Source organism: Nuphar pumila, chromosome 1 (assembly GCF_984573655.1).
Source record: "Nuphar pumila chromosome 1, dmNupPumi1.hap1.1, whole genome shotgun sequence".
Classification (NCBI taxonomy): domain Eukaryota; kingdom Viridiplantae; phylum Streptophyta; class Magnoliopsida; order Nymphaeales; family Nymphaeaceae; genus Nuphar; species Nuphar pumila.
In genome coordinates, this window is record NC_143249.1 from 99,052,377 (window position 1) to 99,070,442 (window position 18,066).

Sequence of the window (18,066 nt, forward strand, 5' to 3'; positions counted from 1 at the left end):
AGATATTTTCTAAATCTTCTTTTTGGCCCTTTCAAGTTAAGGGATAAACCTGACCCTCGTTGTCCGAGGTGTTCCCATTCAGGATAAGGGATAATCCTGAGACCCCTCGTAGGAGCAATAACGCTACCTATGAGGATTCTTTTGTAAATACAAGTTTTGCCAATCTTTATTGATTTTCTAGATTTATATCAAATTTCCCTTCATTAAATTTTCTTAAAATTCTATTCTTTTCCCATTCAGGATAAGGGTAAATCCTGAGACCCCTCGTAGGAGCAATAACGCTACCTACGAGGATTCTTTTGTAAATACAAGTTTTATCAATCTTTATTTGATTTTCTAAATTTATATGAATCTCTCTTCATTTAAAATTTTCCTTAAATTCTATTCTTTCCCCATTCAGGATAAGGGTAAATCCTGAAACCCCTCGTAGGAGCGATAGTGCTACCTACGAGGATTCTTTTGTAAATACAAGTTTTATCAATCTTTATTTGATTTTCTAAATTTATATCAATCTCTCTTCATTTAAAATTTTCCTTAAATTCTATTCTTTTCCCATTCAGGATAAGGTATAATCCTGAAATCCCTCATAGGAGCATCGATGCTACCTGTGAAAATTCTCTCCCAAAATAAAATCTTCAATAAATATCCTTAAATTCTTCTCCGTTTTTTATCTTCTTCCTTCAGGATAAGGGATAATCCTGAAGTCTTTTCTCGTCAATTTCTTTCTCAATTTTCTACCAATTTTTAATTTTATCAATTTTATTGATTCTTCATTAAATTCTTTATCAATTTTTATCAGTTCTTTTATTCTTCATCAAATTCTATTGCCTCTTGTCATTTATTCTTTCCCCTTTCAGGTTAAGGGATAAACCTGAACCTCGTTCTTCGAGGTACACCCATTTCAGGTTAAGGGATAAAACCTGAATTATTTCCCATAAATTCTTCAATTCACCTCCAATTTTGTTCTATACTCACTCAGGATAGGGGAAAAATCCTGAAGCCATCATAAATAAATTCGGATCTTAGGCCACCTTGGGTCAAGTACCTCGAAGGAATCTTTTTCAACATCGAAATCTATTCATACTTTTATCGATCCTTCAAAGATCCGACTTCCGGGTTGGAATCATCCCTTCCCATCTGAGTTCCGACTCAGGGTTTTGTTTTCCGTTTTTTATTTTTTGTTTTACAGATCCGGGTTCCGACTCGAGTTTTTCCTTTTTTATATGGCGTCTGAAGTTTCAAGTTCCGACTTGAACTTCCTTTTGAATCCAATGCTCGTGTTGGACAAATTGTTGTGTTGAGAATGCGAGTTTCCAAACTCAGTTCTCATTCATTTTCTTATATTTGAAAACCGGGTTCCGACTCGGATTTTCCTTTTTGTATATTCCTATTTTTGAAGTTTCAAGTTCCGACTTGAACTTCCTTTTGAATCCAATGCTCGTGTTGGACAAATTGTTGTGTTGAGAATGAGAGTTTCCAAACTCAATTCTCATTCATTTTCTTATATTTGAAAACCGGGTTCCGACTCGGATTTTCCTTTTGTATATTCTTATTTTTGAAGTCTCAAGTTCCGACTTGAACTTCCTTTTGAATCCAATGCTCGTGTTGGACAAAATCATCGTTTTGAGAATTCGAGTTTTCAAACTCAATTCTCATTCATTTTCTTATATTTATATTTAAAAACCGGGTTCCGACTGGGATTTTCCTTTTTATTCTTATTTTTAAAGTCTCAAGTTCCGACTTGAACTTCCTTTTGAATCCAATGCTCGTGTTGGACAAATCATTGTTTTGAGAATTCGAGTTTTTCAAACTCAATTCTCACAGTCATTTTCTTATATTTAAAAACCGGGTTGCGACTCGGATTTTCCTTTTTTTGTATATTCTTATTTTCTGAAGTCTCAAGATTCTGACTTGAACTTCCTTTTGAATCCAATGCTCGTGTTGGACAAATTGTTGTGTTGAGAATTCGAGTTTTCAGACCCAAATTCTCACTCATTTTCTTATATTTGAAAACCGGGTTCCGACTCGAATTTTCCTTTTTTGTATATCTTTATTTTTGAAGTCTCAAGTTTCGACTTGAACTTCCTCTTGAATCCAATGCTCGTGTTGGACAAATCATTGTTTTGAGAATTCGAGTTTTTCAAACTCAACTCTCACAGTCATTTTCTTATATTTAAAAACCGGGTTCCGACTCGGATTTTCCTTTTTTGTATATCCTTATTTTTGAAGTCTCAAGTTCCGACTTGAACTTCCTCTTGAATCCAATGCTCGTGTTGGACAAATCATTGTTTTGAGAATTCAAGTTTTTCAAACTCAATTCTCACAGTCATTTTCTTATATTTAAAAACTGGGTTCTGACTCGGATTTTTCTTTTTTGTATATCCTTATTTTTGAAGTCTCAAGTTCCGACTTGAACTTCCTTTTGAATCCAATGCTCGTGTTGGACAAAATCATCGTTTTGAAAATTCGTGTTTTCAGACCCAAATTCTCACTCATTTTCTTATATTTGAAAACCGGGTTCCGACTCAAATTTTCCTTTTTTGTATATCCTTATTTTTGAAGTCTCAAGTTCCGACTTGAACTTCCTCTTGAATTCAATGCTCGTGTTGGACAAATCATTGTTTTGAGAATTCGAGTTTTTCAAACTCAATTCTCATAGTCATTTTCTTATATTTAAAAACCGAGTTCCGACTCGGATTTTCCTTTTTGTATATTCTTATTTTTGAAGTCTCAAGTTCCGACTTGAACTTCCTCTTGATTCCAATGCTCGTGTTGGACAAATCATTGTTTTGAGAATTCGAGTTTTTCAAACTCAATTCTCACAGTCATTTTCTTATATTTAAAAACCGGGTTCCGACTCGGATTTTCCTTTTTTTGTATATTCTTATTTTTGAAGTCTCAAGTTCCGACTTGAACTTCCTCTTGAATCCAATGCTCGTGTTGGACAAATCATTGTTTTGAGAATTCGAGTTTTTCAAACTCAATTCTCACAGTCATTTTCTTATATTTAAAAGCAGGGTTCCGACTCGGATTTTCCTTTTTTGTATATTCTTATTTCTGAAGTCTCAAGTCCCGACTTGAACTTCCTTTTGAATCCGATGCTCGTATTGGACAAATTATTATGAATTCGAGTTTTCACACTCACTCATATTTCCCCTTCAGGATAAGGGATAATCCTGAAGCACCGGCAATCATTCTTATTCAATTCTCAAGTATCTTCGAATGTCGGTCTCATTTCTCAATTCTCCTTTTGAAAAATCCAGTGCTCGTACTGGTATGCATTTCAAAAATCCAGTGCTCGTACTGGTATGCATTTCGAAAACCCAGTGCTCGCACTGTTATGCATTTTCAAAACCCAGCGCTCGTACTAGGGCATCTTTTTTTGAAAACCAGTACTCGTGCTGGCACACCTAGCGCTCGTGCTAGTTGTTTGGCTGACTGATCAGTTAGCCCTCCAGGTCTAGTCTTTGTACTAACCAACCATCGTTACTCAAATTTTAAATTCTCAAAATTCGACCTTCGGGTCATCATTTTATCAAAAATCAATCATTTTCTCTTTGCAAAGGACCCTCTTCAGGGAGAGTTCGAGGGAGCTCGTTCCTTTCGCATGCAACCATCTTCCGTTCGCAAGAACCCTCTTCCAGGGAGAGTTTGAAGGGACTCGTTTTCTTCGCGAACAGTTTGCAAAACAACAACCAACTCTACACAAAAGAACCCTTTTTCCAGGGAGAGCTTCGACGGAAGCTCGTTTCTTTTTGTGGCCCCCGTTTTTATCATCTTTGGCCAACCCCTTCACAGAGGACCCTCTTCTAGGGAGAGTGAGATGGACTCGATCCCTCTGTGATACTTTCTCAACTTTGTTTTTCGGCCGCCTGTCCATAAGAGAAGCCTAGAGATAGGGAGTTTTGACGAAAACTTAATTTCTCTTCGAAAGTTATGTTTTGCAAACACCTCCTCTTTGGGGAAGAGAGGAGTATTCCCAACTTCCCATTCAGGTAAGGGCTTAAGCCTGAGTCTCTCTTTTTGGGGAAAAAGAGAGGAGAATTTTGTCACGGACGTGTCGATTCGATATCAAGCGATCTCTTTCATTAAGGATTTTAAGAATATTTTGCCAATTTGTTATCAAGTCATTGTTGATCTCAAATTTTTTATCATATAAAGAATTACCTCAAACTACCTTTAGTATTATTTCCAAAAGAGCAAGACTTTTGTGAAATAAGAACTGAATTCAAGCTTTTTCTGTTGGTCAACCAAGAGGATGAAGAAAAATCTTCGATATGACCGGCAAAGGAAAATTTGATGATGTTGAAAAGCCATGAGCGAATTGATATTTATCATAGCTATGGCACATTCTTAAAGATCATCCTTTGGCAGTAAGACAGTGGAAATATCCTAGGCAGTAAAAAAGGACCTACCCAATCCATATATCCTCAGTCCTTCCAAGCTGTAATCAAATATCCGCAAAAGAGATCTCTTAATTGTCGTCAAGATGAAGGCGAATTAAGCGAGTAGACCCCCGGGGCCAAAGAAGATTTGAAACATCTCCAAGATGACGGAGTTTGTGACAGATTCTTCCAGGGAAAGTTCGGATCACCGTCGAGATGAAGGCGGACGCGATGAACCTACCGACAAACCCTAAAAGATATTTGATTTCTGCCATCCAGAGATTTCAACCCAATGAACCTATATCATCAAGCATAATTCCTGAGAAAGAAAAAGAAGGATCGGAACACCTCCAAGATGAAGGAGTTTGTGACGTACCCTTCCCTGAAAAAGAGAGAAAAGTCAGGACATCTCCAAAATGAAGGATGATGTAAAAGAACCCAAGAAAGATCCATGATTCAAAAGAGTGCAAAAAGATCATCATGGGAAATGCCCAGGATATCAAACTGCCCAAAACTGTCAAGAATCATCTTTTTCCATGTGATATTCTTTTATCAATGCCTTTTCACTCAATTGCTTTTATGAAGCTGAGAATGTTTCCTCTCTTTTCATATCAAGGAAATTGATATCTTCCTTAAAGAAGCTCAACAATAACAAAATTGAGTTTGATTCTTGATTCTACAGAGTTAGCCCAATTAGAGCTAATACTCTAGGTAGAAAGAGGTAATATTTTCACATATATGCAAAATTCAATCATCTTTTAGATCAACTACAAATTTGACATCTTATTGGCAATACTTTCTCATTATCCCAAAAATGAAGTGTGAACATGATGTTCGTTTTGACGTATCCTGACGTCATCCCTCCTTAGGACTGAAAAGTCCTTTCCTTCCGTCTAATCTGAGCGCTCTTAGATTTGCACACTTCCCTGTGTTCCCCACTGTCCCACCATGGACAGTTCCCGCTCAGGATAAGGGTTAAACCTGAACTTTTTGCAAAAAGGTCTGTTATTGTCAAAAGCTATTTTCAGTCTCAGCAATGAGGCGCCCAAGAACAACCCCTTTTCAAGCTTTAGGGACCCCCATTTTCATCCTTTTGCAAAACCCCTCTCGGACTTGTTGTGCCAAGTCTAGAGGTCCCATCACCATTACCTCGCTCCTCGAGGTATCACCCAAACCTTCTGCGAGAGGTCGTCTGTCTTTAGAAAGCTGATTTTAGTCTCAGCAATGAGGCGCCCAAGATCATCCCTTTTCCAAGCTTTAGGGAATCCCTTGTTTTTCTCTTCTCGCAAACCCCTTCCAGATTTGTTCGTCCAAATTCTAAAGGTCCCATTATGGTTTCTTCATCTGAGGATTCCGTATGGTCGCCCCTTTCAGGTTAAGGGTTAAGCCTGAACCTCGCTCCATGTGGTATCTTCCGTTCAGGTTAGGGTTAAACCTGAGTCCCGCTCTGACTAGATATCCTTTCTAGTCCCATCACGGTTTCTTCACTCGAAGATTTCGTATCATCCTCCCACTCAGATCAAGGGTTAAACCTGAATCTCGCTTCGGCGATGCATTTGTTGTCTCATCACGGCTTCCTCGTTCGAAGATCCCGTATGGTCGTCCCTTTCAGGATAGGGATAAAACCTGAACCTCGCTCCGCGAGGTACCTTCCTTTCAGGTTTGGGTTAAACCTGAGCCTCGTTTAGACGAGGTAATCCTTCCCGTCCCATCATGGTTTTCCCCGCAAAGGAATCCGTGTTCTTTGTATATCCATCCAGGAAAGGGTCATCCTTGAGTTTCATCTCACGAGGCATTTCTCTCAAAATGTCCCATCGAGGTCCATTTATGTTTCCTTTCCCCATCCAAATTATCTTGATATATCTTTTTTCCATCTGGGTTAAGGGTTAAACCTGAGTCATTTCAAAAGTTGATCTTGTCTCATCCACGAGACTTGATCTAATTTCTTATCTTTCATCACTTCGGGATCCTCGCCCACAAGTCCCATCACGAGGACACTCTTATCATTCAATCGTATAATTGTCGAGGATTTCGCCCCCCGGGACCATTCAGGATGAGGATTTTAAGCATGAAAAGCCATAATTCTTCCGCACCTAGTTCAGATCTGCTGACTGGGGCATTTTTTTTAAAAAAATTTGGAGTGTTTCTTTGCCACTAAGCTCGGCTTTCAACCGGCTTAGTAGCAAAGAGGGGCATCTGTGAACACCCCAAATTTTTCAAAATGTTGTAAATATCCCCGTTTGCCCCTTGACCCCGTTTTTTGGGTAATTGAGTGAGTTTTAAATCTAAATTCTATTTTGTCTCTCAAATTTGGTTAAGATCAAATTCATTTTGCATATCTGACTCAAATCTCGGATCCGGATCAAGGTCAAAAATCCAAATCCGAGCTTCATTATCCAATTTTAATCAAATTCTCAAAATTATCAAAAATAACTTTTTGAAAGGCTCAGATAGTTCATCCAGTATCCGTTTGGATCCATCGGGTTATATTTCTCAATTCGAGGCTTAAAACTTGAATATTTTTCTCAAAACTTGGGTCCAAACCCATTTTCTGAAGAAATTTTCCCAAGATAGCCTTGAAAACCCTCTTTTTGTAAATATTTATCAAAAATACAAAAATGGTCTTGTCCCTCGTATTGTTTAGGTTCAGAATCTTAAATGCCCAAAAATAACAAAAACTCAGAGAAATATAGAAAAGAAACAAAAATTGGTTTTTAAAGAATGAGCCTTTTTACTAGAAAAACAGCTTTCGTAAAAGCTTTTTGGAAAACTACCAGTCTTTTGAAAATATCTAAAATAAGAGGGCTTCAACAAAAATTTTCTGTTAGGGTTACGAAACCCCTCCTGCTCGGCCTTCCGAAGGCGCCCGTGGCCTCCACCCGCCCAAGCCCTTCATCACCAGCCTCCACGAGCTCCTTCCTTTCTCCCTCCATGGAGGACCACCCCCATGTGCGTTCCTCTTCCATCATCAACCCTCCGATCCACTTCGCCCTCCTCCTTCGTTCATCACCAACAAACCTCGCGTGCGTCCACCTCCCAAGCTCCTCCACCCTTCGATGGCTGGAACCCCCTTTCTTCAACCCTCGGATCACTTCCCCTTCTTCTAAACCCGTCGATCGCTAACAAACCCTCCTTCACGAAGCTTCCACCGAGCGCCCCCATGTGCAATCCTTCCCTCAACCCTTCATCGCCAACCCCTCCCCTTCTCGATCTTTCTTCATCTTCCTATATAAATGGGTATCGAGAGCCTCTGAAGGGGGGGATTCTTTTCATTGCCGAGCTTGCTACACACCCATTACACTGAGGAGATCGATTATATCCGACCTTTGCTCAGCCATCTTCTCTATCGGACCCCACTTTCTCCAGTTCGATTTCAAGAGAGGAGTTCCGTGAGAAGGAAAAGAAGAATCCCTCCACACAACTCTGCAAACTACGGAGACGATCATTCATATCAGCTTCATCCTTCCAGAATCATCGATTTCTAGCAGTCTCTTCGGAATCTCTGCAAACGGAGGCAATAACACTCCTTCAGCATCTATTCTCCACTTCAAGACATTGAGTCGACTGAAAGGGACAAAGGTTATCACAACGATTCAAAGTTTCAGCCGATCCTGAATCTTCGATCACGGTAAAATCCCTTCTCTCTCTGTCGTGTTTATACTTTTTTTTTTTTCTCTTATTTTAAAATCCATTAAAGCATACGTTGAAAACCTGATTTGCATATAGCAACATCAGTCTTCATAATGCTATATCAACGGAATGGTCAGATTCCTACAAATTTTTTTCCCTTCTTTTCCTTCTTTCCCCTCTTCTTTTCTTTTCCTTTTTTTTTTTTTTTTCTCTCTCTCTTTTTGTATTCGATTGCTTGTTCGACCTGGATTTCCAATATGCTCTGTTATTTCTCCACCTATGGCCTTCATGATAGGATATTCCATCCTATATTGGTCCGCGAATGTTGGACTTAGGGTATTTGTTAGGTTCCCTTGTGAATCAATCTCTGCATCCTTTGCAGCCATTATTAGGATTTGATCAAATTACAGATCTATACACTCACTGGTTTCAGATCCGTGTTAAGATCTACTGCCATTCCATTTCGTTATGCCTTGTTGGATTAATATGTTTTCTCGTTTGTTGTTAGAATGTTACCACTTAAAAGGCATCAGAAATAGCTGACTAATCTGGTGAATGTTGAATCAGAGGCATGTATATAAAAAAAAGAGGAATATATATAATAATTCTGGAGGTTGGATATGGAGAAGTGTCTATTCCATGGGAAACAACTTTTCAATAATATATTCCCAGACATTCACTTCTCTTATGATATCCACATATGGCGCAAATTTCTGGCTTTTCCACCATCTTGACAGTTGGTGGAATGTGAAATTTTTTTTTTCTCTTTCAGTAAACTCAGAAGACAAGGATATCACAATGGCGTGAGAGGCCAGGAGTTTGAAATGGTTTTACCTGAGTCAGGTTACCCAGTCTCGATCACTGTTGGCGAACCGAAGGTCCATTCAGCTGATGGCAGAGATCAAAATTAAGATGGGATGGGGAGGATGAAGCAGAAGAAAGACCGAGTGTCAGGCCTATGCATGACCGCGCCTCCAAATTCTTCGATCTCTCGTTATGGCATAGAGTCTCTATGGGTTTTTCCTTAGGCTGTTCATTTCATTTATTGCTGTGGCTGGAACATGAATCTATATCTTCTGCCAATTCATCTGCATTTTCTGATAAACCAAATCCCTTACAGGAAGTTGTGCAGCGAGAATTTCTTTATATTATTATGTTGCTTTCATATGCTCTGTGTTTGGAACATTCTGGACTTGTTCTATTTCTAGTACTCTGGATCTCGTCGGTATATAATTATGGTCACATGTTGTTAAGGCAAGTCGGATTCCATCCCACTGTGGCACCAACCACATTGCCATGGTAAAGTGCTTTTAGCAGTTCAGTGGTGAGGAAATGTGGTAAGTCCACGCTGATGGGGAATCAAGTGTTCACCTAAGTCGATTAGCCATTTTAATTTTGAAGCAAACCAGGCCTAATTCTAGTACCCTGATCAAAGGTATGCTGACCTTCTTGTAGCATAAAGTTACCAGCAATATGTGCTCATTATTTGGTCTTTTTAGCATTTATGCATTGTGTTGTTATGAGTCACCTGCACTATACACATTTTGAAATCTTTGATCATCTAGTTTTTCGCTCAAGATGGCCATAATCGTTTTTTTTTTCTTTCTTTTTTTCGTGTTTGATAATTATGCTTTCAGAACCGTCACTGTTGACACAAGAATCAGTTAATTATATCGTCTGCATCTAACTTTTTGAGTGTCTTATAATTCCTGCATATGGCTTCCCACTGTATATACCCCACAGTTGGCCATTACCATTGGAAGATAGCATCTTATTATCAACATCCAATATGCAATATGGACCGCATATGGCAAGTATCTGATGCCTCGATATTGCTTAAGCTGGCTGGGTTATTTATATCCTTATCTTTTCTGCAAGTCTTCCCCAGCATTCTAGATTATTGCAAAAAGTTGCAGACGTAGATCATTTAGTACATTGACATCTAAGAACAGATTCATTGCTAATAGAATCTATACAATTGAAAGGTATGAAATACTATCTTTACCATTAATGGATAGTGGTGGTTTATTCTAATCTGTAGAGGTCATGTACTTTCTAATTCATTGAAGTCCTGAATATAAAGATGTCGGTTAAATGAGATTGATATGCATGCTATCATCTAACCAATTTGTTGAACAAAGGTGTAGAATAAATTCTGGGAGTACAATCATCAATTGAATGTGATACTACAACTATTTGTGATATTAGTAATTCAAATATGGCAAAGTTAGCTTTATGTTGAGTCGCATGAATGATTTTTGTTATAAACAGCATGTGCTGTCATGGTTTGAAAATGCTGATGGTAGACTGGCTTAACCGTTAAGCGTTCAGAGATGACTCTTATTCTTTCTTTTTTTTTCCTTCTTCTTCTTCCCAATGGTTCATACAGAATCATCATGGCCTTCCTCCAATCCATGGTAGTTCAACAACGAACTATCATAGCTGCTGCATTTTTTTTTCTTTTCAGTGGTTCCCAAGGAACCACTATGTCTTCCTTTAATTTATGATAATTCAACAAGGAACCACCATGGCTGCTGCATTTTTTTTTCTTTACAGTGGTTCCCAAGGAACCACTGTAGCTCTCTCTTTTTTTTTTTTTAGTTATGATAGTCACTTAGAACCGCCTTTCTCTTACAGTGGATTCCAGGGAACCACTGTAGCTTGTCTTAGTTATACTAGTTCATCTAGAATTATCATCATTGTTATTCTTTTACAGTGGATTCCAGGGAACCACTGTAGCTTGTCTTAGTTATATTAGTTCATCTAGAAATATCATTTACAGTATTTTTCAAGGAACCACTATGGTTTTCCTTTGTTATAATAGTTCATTTAGAGTCATCATCAGTGTCATTTTTTTTCTGATATAGGTTCACCAGGAACCATTACGTTCAGTTTTTGCTATAGTAGCTCATCAAGAACAACTATAGTCACATTCTTTTTTCCTCATAGTAGTTCATCACGAACTACTATGACCACTATATTCCACGATGGTTCATCTTAAACCATCCGGGCCCTTGCCTTCATTCATTACATATAGATCTTCATGGCGTTACCTATGTATATATGTATATACATATATATAAATGTAGGTGCACATTTTCTAACCAAGGTAGGGTGTCCCATCCTGTGTAAGAGTTGGAATGGTCATTTACATTCATACATTTTAAATTTCCCCCTTTATGTTAATGTTATTTTGCAGAGAATATGTACATTATTTGGGAAATGTATTTTCAATTTTGATTATTGTAATAGGTTAGATCTTAATGAAAATTTACATTTCCAGCTTTTAGATAGAATGAATGAGCATTGTAAATATCATAAATTACTTGTTCTTCATGCATTTTTCCTTTATTTCTCAAAATCTCACAATGGTGAAACACGAATGGCACGTGCACCATTTCGTAAGAGATAATTAATTCTAAGTTGATGATTTGCATCAACGGCCATAGTCGGGATGTAAACAAGACTTAGGATTTTATCTTTTATGAAATAACATTGGATCCACACTGGATTCTTTTCAAAAATCATCATATTTTCAAATATTTTCTTCTTTTATCAGAATTTAACTTAAAATTAATTCAAAATATATACCATGACCATAGTCAAGGTATATTGAAAGTTAATTTTATTTTAAATTCTATAAAAGCACCAAATGTGTTTCATTCTTCACCTGAATTTAAATATAGATTATTATATAATACATTCAATGACCATAGTCAAGGATGTATTATATCTTCAATCTTATTTTAATTCATTTAAAGAATAGAATAGCTTTTCAAATCCAATTTCAAAATTCTTTAAATTCATTCATCATTTAGGATAGAATTACATCATGTTTTCAAAATTCATTTTTCAAAAACTCCAAGTAAATGTAAATATCTTCCTCAATCTATCTTCAATCCTTATCAAATCCAATTCATCCTTTCATTTTTCAAAATTCTATTTTCAATCTCAAAGTTCAATTTAACTTTGAGATTTCAAATTCATTTTATATTCAGATTCAAATCAGATTTCAAAAATCAAATTTGACTTTGAAATTCCAAATTCATTCAAAACTCCAATCCAATCTCCAAGTTCAATTTAACTTTGAGATTCTTGATTCATCTTCTAAATTTCAAATTCAAGGTCTAATTTGACTTTGAAATTCATTTGTATATTTAAAGATTCAAATTCCAAAATTCACTTTCCAAGTTCAAATTAAACTTGGAAGTTCTTGATTCATCTCCTGAATTTAACTCCAAATCCATTTTAGGATCCAGGATTCAACACTCATATTGGATCTCAGACTTCAGATCCAATTCCTCTTTAGGATCCGCAGTCCAATTCCACCTTGGATCTTAGACTTCAGATCCAATTCCTCCTTAGGATCCAGAGTCCAACTCTACATTGGATCTCAGACTTCAGATCCAATTCCATTTTAGGATCTAGAATCCAATTCTGCTTTGGATCTCAGACTTCAGATCCAATTCCATCTTAGGATCCAGAACCCATATCGGATCTCAGATCCAATTCCATTTTTAGGATCCAAAATCCAATTCTGCTTTGGATCTCAGATTTCAGATCTAAAATCCATCTTAAGATCCAGACTTCGGATTTGAATTCCAGATTTCAAGTCAAATTCTATTTTTAATTCCAAATCCAGTTACATTTCCAGTTTTCAAATCTCAATCCATTTACAGATCATATCTGGATTTCCTAAAATTATTTCTATTTTGGATTTCTCAGATCCATCCTGATCTCAAGAGTCGAAATTTGAAATTCAAATTCCATCTCAAGTATTCATTTCCTTTCCTAAATTCAAGTTTAAATTCAAAGTCCATTTCTGACTTTGAAACTTCATTTTCTTTCATTTCAAAACTTCAAGTCATTCTTTCTCATTTTCTCAACTCTGATTTACTTCAAAGACTTAGAACTTCTCTGATATATCTCAAGTTCTAAAGTTAGATTCAAATCATTTCTTCACTCCCTTACCAAGTTCATCTCAGAATACTTGGGAATTTTCAAAATATCTTTCAAAAAGAGCATACATCCTTGCATTGCACAAGCATGATTCTTTGTGCATTTAGATTTTAGGATAAATTCTTAGATTATATTTAGGCAAAGCAAAAGGCATAGGTTCGATCCTTGGTTCGATTACCCCTGGTAAAGGCGCCAGGAACGGTCGAACCTCGTACCGACGAGCGAATCCCGTCTCTCCATTTTCCCGCAATAATTTTCAAAATGGAGGCGAGTAATTTTCTAAATATTTTCAAATAAAGGTCAAGTGAAAACGCACAAAAGAGTTCCTCTTCTCTCTTTTCTTTCTTTCTTTTCTCTTCTCTTTTTCTTTTCTTTCTTTTATTCTTCTCCCTTTAAAAGGAGGAAAATAGAGGTTAGAAAAGGAAAGGAGAAGGAAGAGAGAGAAACCAACAAGAGTATAGGAAAAATTTTTGCGATGATCACAGTGGTCGAAATTGAGAATTTTGGTAATTTGAAAATTGGAAATTGGGTGACCCGGAGGTCGAAATTGAAGAATTGAATGACCCGAGGATTTGAATTGGAATTGGTGGGCAAAATATCAAATTTGAGAAATCGACTGACCCTTGGATCAATGCAGAAGAATGAATGGCTCAAGTCAGAGCTCGAATAAAGTAAAGAGATCACGAGTCGGAACCCGGATCAACAAAGGAAAATAAAGAGCTCGGGTCAGAGCTCGAATGAATAGAGAGATCTCGAGTCGGAACCCGGATCAACAAAAGAAAAATGAAGAGCTCGAGTCAAGGCTCGAGTAAATAAATAGATCTCGAGTCGGAACCCGGATCAACAAAAGAAAAATGAAGAGCTCGAATCTGAGCTCGAACAAGATATAGAGATCACGAGTCGGAACTCGGATCAACAAAAGAAAGATATGGACCAACTTGAAAGTTGGAGTTTGAAAGAAAGCTGAATCGGAATTCAGATCTTCAGAGGAGAACCCGGTTAGGGGAACACAATTTTGCAAATTGTCAATGCGGGAACTGGATTTTTGAAAAGAGGATCCTATCCAGAGATTGTAGACTAGAGTCAGAGATTGATGATTAAGATGGGAAATCATTCATAGTCTCAGGATTTATCCCTTATCCTGAATGGGAAATGGAATTGGGTGCATAGTTAATGCAAATGCAATGCACATGCACATGAAATGCAAATGAAGTGCAAATGAATGCAAATTGATGCAAATGAGTGCATATATATGCAAAATGAGAGAATGGTTTATCCTGCCTGCATACAGGATGTTTTGAGGTAAAGATAAATTTTCCAAAAAAATGCCCCAGTGTAACTAGGGAGAAAATTTTGAATAAAAGAAGGATAATTGATGAATAAGGCGACAAGCTTCTTGACTGATAGATGTCCTCAAGATCATTCCTCACAAGAGAGACATTATAAAAAGGAAGAGGAAGTAAATAAGATGGCGCCAAGCTATTGAAAAAAATTTGATGACTTTATTGATGCTTTAAAATCAAGGAAAGAGAATGGGATTACATTATTCTTTTGAAAAAGCAAGATGGGAAATGGGAAATTGTTGGCATTGTCATCTTCTTGAATGATTGTAGAAAAAATCTTTGTCAGGATGACTAGTCCTCCTTTTCATCTTCAACAAGGAGCTTCTTGTCAATGCAGTCTTGAACAATGTTTTTAAGGACAAAGCAGTTTTCTGTATCGTGCCCTACTGCTTGATGAAACTTGCAAAACTGTTCTTTGAATCTGCCCATAATTGCTGGAGGATCAACGGCTTTAGGCAACCGAACAAGGTCTTTCTCAAGCATATACTCGAGGATACTCTCGAGTGTCTGATCAAGAGGGGTGAATTCTCGATCAGTTCTCCAGTCTTTGCGCTTTGATTTTTCCTGATCTTTCTTTTGATGCTGAGGGCTGGATTGGAGAGGTTTATCACTGTTGATGTCCTTCCCTTTTTGCTTTTTGATTCTCTCTAAACTGTTGCCATGATCATTCTTGTTGCCTTTGCTATTATTGAAAGATTTGGCTGAAAAAGTGAAGTGAGACTTCTTCTTTTGTTCACCTTGAGGGTTATTCTTGGAAAATGTGAAGCCTTCATAGACTCCATTCTCCACTCCCATTTCAAGCCATTCAGCTCGTTCAATGAGTTCAACGAAAGATTTGGATGGTGAGGTAAAAATTAATCCTCTCAGAGGTTGCGAAAAATTATTGAGGATCAATGATAAAGCATGTCTTTCTGATATAGGATCCCTCATTTTGTTGCAGGTCTCTCTCCATCTGCGAATGAAGTCCCTTGCCTTTTCATTTTCATTCTGCCTTAGGTTGCAGAGATGGCTCAATGTTGGGAGCGCTTCAGTATTGAACAGAAATCGCTCGACAAACAAATTCACGACTTTGTCGAACTCTTTCAGTTCTATAGGATTGATATGTTCCGCGTACCATTTGGCCGCGACTCCTTCCAGGCTGCGGGGAAAGCATAAGAACAATGCTCTGTTGTCTCTCTTGAACCTAGAGCATTCAGCGAAGAACATGGCGAGATGTGCTTTCGGGTCGCCAGAACCATCGAACTTGATGAATTTACGAGGCAGGTTTTCTAGATTTTCATCCCCTTCTAAACCATCATAAAAGTCCTCACTGGTAAAGACTTTCTTGCCCTTGTCGCGGGCTTGCAGATCTTTTACCACTCTAGCCATTTCTTTGAACTGCGCTTGCAAAGGATCTGTCACTGCTTGAACTTTTGTCTTGCGAGTGATCTCTGGAATGATCTCGCATTCTTCCTCGGTATCATCTTCGTCTGAAGTATCTTGAACATTCTTCTCAGAGGACTTGGTTGACCTCTTTGCCACACGATCTCTAATTCTCTGACTGAATGGATTTTTGTCTGAGCTGGTGCCAGCCTGCTCACTCATCATCCTCTTCATCATTTTCTGAAACATCGCGTACATCTGAGGGTCGATGTCATCATCTTCTGGCTGCTCTTGGTCTTTGTCTGACCTTGGCGAATTCATCTCTCCTTCTGATATTGATGAGTAGCTGATACGCTGTGATGATGTTTTCCTTTCAGACCTTGTCTGAACCATCAAATATTGTGAAGGCTTTCTTGTATTCTCTCTCTTTCTCTTTCTCTGCAGGACTCTGCAGGGCAAAGACAGGATCAAATTTTGAGGAAATTTTTTTGGATTTTTGGAAGAAAATATTGAAGAAAATATGGTAGACCATTGGAAGATTATCCCATTACTAGGGATTGAGTCGTCATAAGGATTATGACAATTGTGTTGTCATCCTTTTGCAAGGGAAATAAACAACAGAAAATGTGCCTTGTTACCTAGGCGAGGTCGTCAACCACGAGGAAAACACCATTTTTGAAGGAAAGAAATATCTCTTGGAAAAACAATCCGCAAACGGATTTAGAATAAAGGGATAAACAATTTCTATTGCAATAATCAAGGTATGCAAGGTGAAGAATTTTGCAAATAGACAAAAGGATTGAAAATCCAATGAGAGAAAACATATGATTTTGGAAAATTATAGGAAGGATAAAAATGCAGCTGGAAATTCGAGATCCAGTAGAAAGGTAGAATGGAAAATCGCCTGGAGTTTTGAAAGAAATTGGATATTTGCAAAAATCATCCAAGGTTTGAGAAAATGAAGGAAAAGATGAGAATATGGATATTTGAAAATATTTTTGGAGAAAATATAAGAGAAATAAAGGTAGCATACAATCACATCCTGCACAAACATTTATGCACATTCAGCACTCCCTAAAAGGCTGACTCTAGATGCATTACTTTGAAAACAGCTGTAGGACCCTAACCCTAACTCTAGGTTCAGATCATCTTTGTCCAATCCAGTTGTGCCGATATACCCGAATCGAAATCCGAGGTAGGTGGCATAGAATTTCAACTCCGGTTCTAAGGTAAGGTTTTCCAACATCCTTGAGCGCCTACCGATATACTTCGGACTGTGGCCCGCGGTACGTGGTAGGGGGGTGTTAACCCAAATAATTGGCCCAGTTGTGAGGCTCTGTCCCGAACTAGGGTTCTGGAAGAGAGCCCAGCAACGTGAAGACCGGGTAATGATAGGTGAGGGAGTTTTGAAAAAATGATCACATGCAAGAAATAGAGGGCTCTAAATCCTAGAGAGATAGGTTTTGAAAATCTTTTGAAGAAGCATACATTGTTTGCATTCAGATCCTAAATTGAGGAGAGTTGTATTTAAACCTAAGTCTATGTGAGCATGAAAATTTCTCCTTAATCTGGTCCTACCAAACCATGCCTAGGCTATATGCAGTCAATGTCAGCTAGGTCAGAATCTAGGCTCCTAGGTTCACATGATATAAAAAGTAAAGAGATGACATTTTGTGAACATAATTTTGATAATTGAACTAAGTCAAGCACAATTCAGGTCAGGCAAGGACAGGTCCCATCACGGTCGCCGAACCTGTTATCGTCGCAAAATTTTTCCCGTCTTCCCTTCCTTGCGGAAGAGAAAGAGGGAAATGCTTTCGCGCTTCAAACTTGACCGGTTTTGGAAATTGTTTTGAAATACTTGCCTCCGTTTTGAAAATTGCGGGAAAATCCATGGGATGGGGCTCGACCTGTCGGTACGAGGTTCGACCGTTCCTGCCACCTTTAACAGGGGTAATCGAACCAAGGACCAAAATTGTGCTTGACTTAGTGAAATTATCGAAATTGTGTTCTATCCTAAATGCACAGAGAATTCAGGCATGTGCTATGAGATTTTGGAAAATGGAAGTAGGAAAACTTGATGTATGCTCAGAAAACCTTTGGAGTGGAAAAATATTTCTCAGGAAAAAGGTCAATTTCTCAGGAAACTCAGGTGAAAGGGGTTTTTGAAATCACGAGAAAATTCATAAAGGTGTGGGAAAATCATGAATGGATGAAAATCCTAAGAAAATAGAAGTGATTCTTGAGAAAAGGTGAACATTTGAAAAGGAAAACACTTCTTAGGAAAACTCGGACTTTGAGAATTTTCTTAGGAAAATAATGGAAAATTTATAGGAAAACTCATTGGAGAAGGAAATTCAAAAACTTGGGAAATTGAAATCCTGGGA